This window comes from Stegodyphus dumicola, chromosome 5, assembly GCF_044657685.1.
Source record: "Stegodyphus dumicola isolate Sdum_Otavi_A_Nest chromosome 5, ASM4465768v1".
Taxonomy (NCBI): Eukaryota; Metazoa; Arthropoda; class Arachnida; order Araneae; family Eresidae; genus Stegodyphus; species Stegodyphus dumicola.
In genome coordinates, this window is record NC_140772.1 from 67916525 (window position 1) to 67925826 (window position 9302).

Below are 9302 nucleotides of genomic sequence, written 5' to 3' on the forward strand. Positions count from 1 at the left end.
TTAGCCGCGATATTTATTCTGACTACGAGTGCGGCGACGATCACGCGAGATATTATCGATTCTTACGTGCAATTTTTTTATCTCTGCGAGTAAACGTTCTTCAATGGAATCTGAAATATTAGCAGAACAAATATTTGTGGCACTTACCGCTACAGGAGATGGTGATACATCGATGACACGATCCGCAACTTCCGCAGCTTTATCCAAGGTTAAAGGCGTGTTCGCTGCGAGTATCGACCTGTACGAAACTCGGGATATGCTGTAAAAACAGTTAGCATTAGTTCATCGGAAATGCTGTATGACTCAGCGCGTCGTCGCATTATGCGTAAGAGTTCACTTGGCCGGCGATCTCCCAACTGTTCGCCGCCGAGGAGTTTTTTCATTTCTTGATGCGTCGATTCTCCGCACCGCTTGATTAGCTCAGTTTTAATGTGATTGTAAGGATCCGTGGAGTTGGGGGCTTTGATTACATCTCTCACAATTGATGCGGCTTCGGCGGGCAGGTGCGAAACAATGTAATTATACTTCGTGCGAGACTCCGATATCGCTTTCGGTGTTCCCAATTCAAATGTTGCTTCGCACATAGTGAACCATAGTGAAGGATCGGCGAAGTTGTACACAGGTATCTTTACTGCTCCGATTATTGCTGTTCCTTCAGTCATTTCCAGTCACGTGGCTAAGTCCCAAGTAATATGTAAAAAAAAAGAGAATTTTTTTTTTTTTTTTTTTTTTTCCGTGCAAATATTAGTTTAAAACAATAACGCTTGGTTGCTGCAAGGCCGGGTCACCATTGTTAAGAATCTATGATAATTATTTAGGAAGATCAAATTAGATTCAACATTTCAAACTTAACAATTTTTATTTCATCTTCACCTCCAAACTACACACGTGCACCATCGCGCGCGTTCGACGACTGACTCTCTCCTTGAGAATCTTGGGATAGAATTTTGTGGTCTGTAATCATGTGCTGCCATCTCTCGGCTGTTCTGGGGTTAAATTGGTATGATATTTTTTTAGACTTTTCCAAATAAGATAAACCACAACATATCTAAAAGAAGTTACTTCATCCTTATACCAAGCATTTTAGGCCACTTTCTGTGGCACATGTTTGCATGATTCCTGAGTTTTGCAGAATTACATAGTTGTTGTAAAGAAAATAAACAAATCATTTAAAAAACAGTGCAATGAATGCAGTAATGTATGAATGGCAACATGTCTTTTGACCAGGTCTGGCACTAGTAGGAATTTATTCACTCAGTGGCTAAATATATTATGCAAATCAGATCATATTCACACTACATACCTAGGAAAGGAAAAAAGTTAATTCCCTTCCAGTCCTACTATTATTTTTTGTAATAAAGTATTATAATTGTGTAACCAGTTTTTCATAAATTTCAGATTCACATGCTTCACTAAACCATCTAAAAGACCGAGACAAAATTATTGTCATTCAAAATACAGACAAAATTATGTTTAAACTCCCCCCCCCCCAATTCACCAGAACTAATACTAAGTTCTGATTTCTTTGCAACAGAACGCTTTTAATTCTGTGTAGGAAATCTTTGCCTTTCTTTTAAAACACTGACAAAATTTATAAAAAAATACCTTTCTGTCAAATTTTTTAAGTCTGGTTTAACCCTTTGCGACACGCATATTTAAAATATATTTTAATCTTTAAAAAAATGCCTTAGAATAAGTCAGATGGACTTACTTAAGTGCCTTTAAGGCTTGAAAAAAATTCTGCGCTTTTATTTTTTACGGTGGAAGGTGGGATACCATTTGTCCCACCATGCAACTAGCACATGTCTTATAGCATATTGGTGTATAGCAGGGAAAAAAAATTATATGTGGAATGAATAAACAAAATAAAGCGTGCATTCTAAAATATTCATAATAAACACACTAAAATGCATTTTGTACTTATTGCATATATGCATGACTTGTAAAATTTTGCATATGCACATTTTGCATGTAGTATATATTTAATATTTTTAAATTTTAGGAACAAAAGAAAATATTTTCTTGAATATTATTTTAAGATTAAAATTTGATACTCGTACATATGATACTAAATAAAATATTAAAATTGGCACTTGATTCAAAAACATTTATATATGACTAAAATTGAAAAAAAAGTCACTTTCATGAAACTTTGAAAAACATGTTATTTCATTCTTTTGTAAGCATAGAGGCACTTCACATGTTTCACACATGCAAAATGTTCGTCGTTATTCTTTCGATATGCTGCAATATGCACATCTTCTCCTGCTCGTTCTCTTTGGCGTTTTACTTACATTTTTTAGTGTCTTTTCTGGTTGTACGAACGGGTTTTTAGTTTTATTTGAACTGGGGATTTCAGTTTTCTTTTCAGCTCTTTCTTGCCTGCAAGTGCCATTAGACCTTCTGTAACTGAGAGAAGAAAACCTTTCATTGTTTTTACATCATGATCAGGTTCGCGAACAAACTTGAATAAATGTGTTTACTATACTCGCATCTAAAAAGTAAAAAAAAAAAAAAAAATCATGTGCCACCATTTCTTGCTTTTGCGGTCTATTTCATATAGTCCTTTCAGTTGATCAATCAGTCGACATATCCCATATTCTTATTGTATGAAATAATGCTGTTTGGGCACAGTACTTTTTTTTTTTTTTTTTTTGTCTTTCCATCTCGTTCCTTTCTATTAATTTCTTTCATTTCAGTTGCCTTTTCCAGGCAAGACAGGATGGAAACGGATCTTTTATCCTTCCATTTTATGCAATAAATTGAATCATCGCTAACTGAAAAGTCTATATATCCTCTTGACATAAATTTGTGGGTAGATACTTCCGATTCATATTTACAGTGCCACATGCATAGATGCATCTGTGTCTTTAAAAAGCGAAACAAATTATGACTACTTCCCTTTCTTCTTCAGCAATAACTTCAACCTCAGTTATTCTCTCCTGGATTTCAATTTCATCTGAATCAGAAACTGACATCTGAAGCATTTGAGTCGCAATCAGATGGCAATTCAGCAAAAAGATCCAAAGCTTCCTGAGTTGTTAATTTTTTCCTAGACATTTTAGCACATCAGAGCATACAACGGATGTAAAAGCGCGCGCAATCACGAAAAAAGTAGATGCAAAAAAGAAAAAAAATAATCGTGAGTGCTGCCATCTATTGAGCGGAAATTCAAGTGTGTGGTGGGACAAATTTTAACCCACTTATTTCAACTGCAAAATTAATGTTATAAAATATTGAATACAATTAAGATTTTTGAAAATAAAGTACTTTTGAATATTAAAAAGTATCATACATATCATAAACTGTATACCAAAATTTTTAAAATATTGAAAAATGCGAGATACAGGGATATCACTCTTGTGATCCTATTTTGAATATTTTTTGCTTATAAACTTAAGCCCTGGTATAGTAGTAACATCTACTGAGAAAAATAATAACTAAAATAGATTATTTTTAAAAGATTAGAAAATTTCTAACGGAAATTGCTAACTGAGAAAATAAATATTAATTAGGTGGGGCATATATTGACCCACCATGCCGCAAAGGGTTAAGTAATTTATTATGCATGAATTGCATTCTTATATAATTTTTTAATATTATAAAAGCTAATATAATATAGTACAGTCAAAAGTCGTTAATTCGGACACCCGTAATCCGGAATGATCTATAATCCGGACCTCAAAGCTACAAACTTTCTGCGCATGCGTCGTGTTGACGCATGCGCGTAAGACCTTTACGGCTGCGAATTTGCGTGTGCGCGTGCCCAAAATACGTTTACAAATGCGCGTTTAATGTATAACGGACGGGATAAGCTAAGCTAAAATTATCTAATTATCTATTTTAGTTAATGTTGCAGATTGCGTTGTTCCTTAATCTTCGAATTGGAGCAATTTTATAAAAGTAAGCTTGAACTTTCGATTATGTCAAACATAATTTCTGATATATATTTACTAATATGTAAAGGATATACAAAGGGAAAGTATCTTTCGGAGTCCATTAAACAAAAAGTGGAATTGCTGCAAAAAATGGATAAAGGATTTGTTTATCTAACCATTCAGAAATCTGTTTATCAATTTCACGCTGCTCTGCGTGTGTGTGTGGGGGGGGGGGAACGTGGCATATCCTTTGGATAAAGGCATATCCTTCTTTTATCTAAACTTTAACGTTTGTTTACCTAAACTTTGTTTATCTTTAACGCCGCGGAGCGCAATGAATTGGAAGTTGATCTGTCAACACTATCCTTATCTTAAGGGCAGATGTTTTTATTTTATTTGGCTCATAATTGCTTACTAAATGTGGTATTTCCTCTCGATGTACTCCGGCTTTGATATGATTTAAATCAAATGCCTCGTCATTATAATTCGCTTCCAATAGCGAAGAAAGTGACAGAGGTTATTGAAAACGAAAAAATTTCGATTGACAAATTAGTCGGTATTCTCGACACAGCAATTATAGGACTTGAACAGCGGAACTTTGTAACTGAACAAGAAATTATGTCTGTTTATGGAATTAAAGAGAATGTATTATCACATAAAAAACGAAGCAACTTAAACAACTTACACTGAAAGAAATATTTAATAAAGTAAACAAATAAATATTAAGCTTTTTTTTTTTGTAAATTTTGATACCCTTTAGATCATAATTGTTCTTTATTTCGTAAATTACGGTTTCATATTTTTAATTTTATAATTTCTGCATGCCATTTTACCAGATTTAAACTGATGATCTATAATCCGGAAAAATCGATAATCCGGAATCGCTGAAGTCCCGACGAGTCCGGATTAACGACTTTTGACTGTAATATGCAAGACTGTCTGAGTTTTACTCCAGTAAAGTATTCATCTGAGAATTTATTACAAATTTTATGAAGGTTGATGATATATTTTTATTTCAAATATTTTATTTCACTTTTTTAAACATGAAGTGGAACAAAAATTTCATATTATTCATGACATTATTAAACTACCTTCTCTATGGTTTTGCTGACCTCAGAGTATTGAGCTAATACTTTAATTCGAAAGCCTCTTATACTATTCAGTCACTTATAAATTACTCCTTTTATCCTTAATTAATTTAAATTTTAAATGTTGGCATGTCTTTTGTGTAAAGCTTAAACTGTAATTATATAATTTCAACATTTTAGGCATTTTAAATTTGTGTGTGCATTAAAACAGTTGTCAAAGCACACTGTTATAATTCTTGACACTATATTTAAATACAATTCATCATAGAAAATTTTTTAAAGAAAAAGTTTATTGTGTTAAGGCTATTGAAAATCTATACAATAATTTTTTAGTAAAAATCTTTTCCTTTATGCATATAATTTCTAAGTAAATATTTTTGTTTTTAAAAAATTATTAAATAGATGCAAAGTAGTTTATGAAAAGTCAGTTATTAGGTTATTAGAGGAAGAAAATTTGCGTGGCACAATATATAGAAATGTGTAAATCTTTTCTGGGGAAATTTTAATCAATTTAATAATATCAATGTTTGTTGAAAAAAAAAAATGTCATTTTATTATGAGGAGTGGAAATAATAAAATTGTATGCTTTAATTTGTGCATTTTCTTATTTTTATGTGCAGTATGTACTAATTCTGTAAAATATAAAAACATGACTGCACTTAGTTGAAACATGACTGTTTGAGGAAATCGGTTGTTTTATAAAAATTTGTGAATTTAACAGATTTTATTGTTTGAAATAATTAGCGAAATTATTGTATTATGAAGATGCATAAATACAATTTTTGAATGAAATTTTAACATGCATTTGTATTATATTTATATAAAAAAACAAATTTACTTTTTATTGAGATAATTATGTCCATCTTTATTTTTTGTGTATCTCTTACAACTAAAAATATTTTATCAGAAATGCTAACTTTCCATAAAAGTTCTATTTTATTAGAACTGAGTATTTTTTTAATTGTTTTTTCTTTATATATTGATGAGCCAAACTACATTTGCATGCAAAAATATTTTGTTTTATGTATTTCAATACATTTTTCTCATTTTATTGAACATTTGTAATTTAGAATAAATTATACACAGTTCTTGGCTATGTTGACCCATTCTGGCATAATCTGTTATAACTTTCATCATGTTAGGTTATATTTCTGTGTATTTGTTTTACACATTAACTCAGTATATTCTGCTTAATTCTGCAGTTTCATCTTATGTTATATTTTGATGATAAAATCTAAGCATTTTGCTTTTAAATGATCCTCTATGCACTTGAAATGTTATTCATATTTTTGAATAAATTTGCTACCATTTGTGAAAAACATTTTTTCGCTTATGCATCTCCAGTAGGTGGGGGGAGGGCACTGAATAGGGCACACTGCTCATTCCCTCACATATATGCATTAGACACTCATCAGCTGAGCTGTAATACACAAGTTTGGACCGCAAGGAGAAAAAAAAAACTTTTATGCTCAGCCAGAAATGAGAGATATTACTGGTGCATTAAAATTAAGTCACCAATTCTTGTCTCTCTTTGACTTTTTTTTTCTGATGTTAGAAATCATCAGCCTCACAGGACTGCCAGCTCCAGCAGTTTACTAATTATGACTGAATTTGCTACTTCAACATCGTCTGGAAAACTGGATGAGAGTTATTGAGCGCCAACACTGTGTGATATGATTTTAAAGCTTCTCTTTTCAAAAGAGATCTTTTGTAAATCAAAAATGAACTTCTTAACCACAGTAAAATCTGTTGCCTTCATCATGCATTCTTTCTTGACTGCATCAATTCCGACATGAGAGCTTTCAACATTTCTATGAACTCTTTTTGTTGCCTAGGGCAGATGGATTTATTGGATACAGCGTCCCACCTCCCGTGGAAAAGAAATGTTGTCTGCTTCCCGTAATGTGCCTGCGACCTCAAGTCGTGGAAAAAAATCTGTTTTCGGCAAAAATAATATCGATGCCCCCATTCCTCTGCAGTGTCACCTTTATATGTTCCCAAAGAAGGTGAGACTCTACAAAATCGTAAATGTTTAGGAGAATGTTCCTGAATGTTCCATGACTGGCACAGCAGAGAACGGGCTGTCAGTGCCTTTCGGTGCAAAAGAACAACTTCCACTTAAGGTTGTCGTATGTGGCTTAATCAGTGGATGAAAACTCTGACTCCACCAGAAGCAAAATACAGATCAGGGAAGCAAACAACCAGCAGCTGTTTCAGGTGTCAGCACTTTGGGCATATGCAAACTGGATGTCCTAACCATTCTGGATGTCTTTACTGCTTATCATGTACCTGCAAGTTCCCAGGAGATGCAAAATACCTGCATAAAATGTAACTCATACAAATTTGGTGACTTTTACAAAATGTCCTTTCCATCACAGCCATAGCTGGGAAAATTCCAGCTTCAACTGAAAGCCTAGAGTTTTGGACTTTATCGAAACGACTCCCGAAAATCGAGGCAAACTTTGTCGAACAATTTGAAAATAAGGAATTTGACCAAAATTTCGGTTTTAAGGTCCTCCACGATTTAGGACTTTCTGTGCAAAATTTTAGAGACTGTAAAATTGTGTTCACTTATGTTTGGCGAATTGTTTCGAGAAAAAACTGTAAAGGTGTCGACAATTTCCATAATAATGATTCGCCTGGACAGTTCCTGAGCAAACAGGCAAGAAGTGCCTATCTGTATTGATTTTTCATACCCCCCCCCAACAGAGGAATCAAATCAGGTACATTTTACTGCCAGACTCCGTAAGAAACACTCTGAATGTCTGCGAAGTATCACTGCAGCTGTGATTTGCCTAAGTTTGTAAGTTCACTGTGTGTTTTCGTAGCAGTTCCTTTCTAGGTTAACTACCTGAAAGGCAAGGACACTTATTATGAAAGAGAACACTTATTTGTTATTTAACTCAGGACTTGCAGTCTGCATTGTTCAAATGTATGTTTCCTTGCTCCTGCTGACAGAAATACTCACAATGTATTTCTAACATTACTTAAGCAGGAGAAACTGTGTTTCGAGATTCCGTAGTATTTAAGTGGGAGAAACTGTATGTATTTCGAGCTCCCATAGTATTTGTTTAATACTTATTGATACAGGTACATGATGGCAATGAGTTTTTGCATCTATTATCTTTTTGTATTGTGTTAAATAACTGATGTTTGTGACAAATTCATCACTCCCCAGTGATCTGTATTGTTTAAACATGTACAGAAAATTTATGTAAATGAATTAAAAAAAAGAAATGTGAATAGATGAACATGTTTTAGAAGGCAAATAATTTTGTGTATTTAATAAATAACCAATTTTTTAAAGTTTATTTATCTTGATTAATTTTCAATTTAAATATTGAAATTTTTATTAACTTTTTCTGCTGTTGATAAACATTTAATGCTCTGAACATTCATATTTAAAATAACTTTCTATTTTTAACATTTTAAAAATTTATATTATATGAAATTATATATAATTCTTTTATTTTTAGAATTATTTTGATTTAGAAAACTAAGAAATCGGGAGATAAAGATGAAATTTGTCACAAAAAAAAAAAAAAAAAAAAAAAAAAAAAATCTCCAAGATATATGTTGTCTTTGTTATTGATATTTGTTGTTATATCTGATCATGTTTTTCTGCTTGCAAAAGTGCAACTTCATTTGGCATTTCTGTGTAAATTAGAAGCACTAAATAACAACATAATGCTTTGTAATTTCAATATTGAGAATTGAATTATTATTCAGAATGAATAATTCCTAAAATTCAATATTTCAGAATTGTGCCATGAAATGTTTAATTTTCTTAATTTGGAAGCATTATTTTACAAATATTTTGAAAAAGGAGAAAAATCTTTTCAATACTTTATATTTCTTACATTTATATTTTTTGCCTCCTCCTTGAAATTTTCCAATTAATATCTAATGTTAATTAGTTGTTAAAAGAAGATATTTTTGAATTTGATATCTGAATTTTTTGTTTTCTGTGAAAAAAAAAATGGATGCAAAAAAGTATGTCACAAGACATATTTTTAAGATTTTAAAATTTATTCTTTTTGACAATTACAGTCAGTTTTCGAAGAGCTATTATTAGATTTATTCTGAATTTTATTAATTGCTTTATGTTGTTCAATATATTTAATGCAAGATATCTTGCACTAAACAGTAGGTATGACAATGACAGCTATTTAAAAAAAAAGAAAGAAAGAAGAAGCATTTCTTGTGGAAAAAAATTATTTCTAATTATAATTTTCTCTGTTACTGAGAAACGTTAATTCCTAATATTAATTCAGAAGTTATTAATATATTTTTATTTTCTAAATCTGTAAACATTATTTAACAAAATAAAGGTTTT

The 9302-nt window shown here is 31.7% G+C and overlaps 1 pseudogene; it reads right to left on the reverse strand.

The window, feature by feature from the left end:
* Positions 1-1343, reverse strand: LOC146997129 (uncharacterized; annotated as a pseudogene).
* Between the last annotated feature and the right edge of the window lie 7959 nt (positions 1344-9302).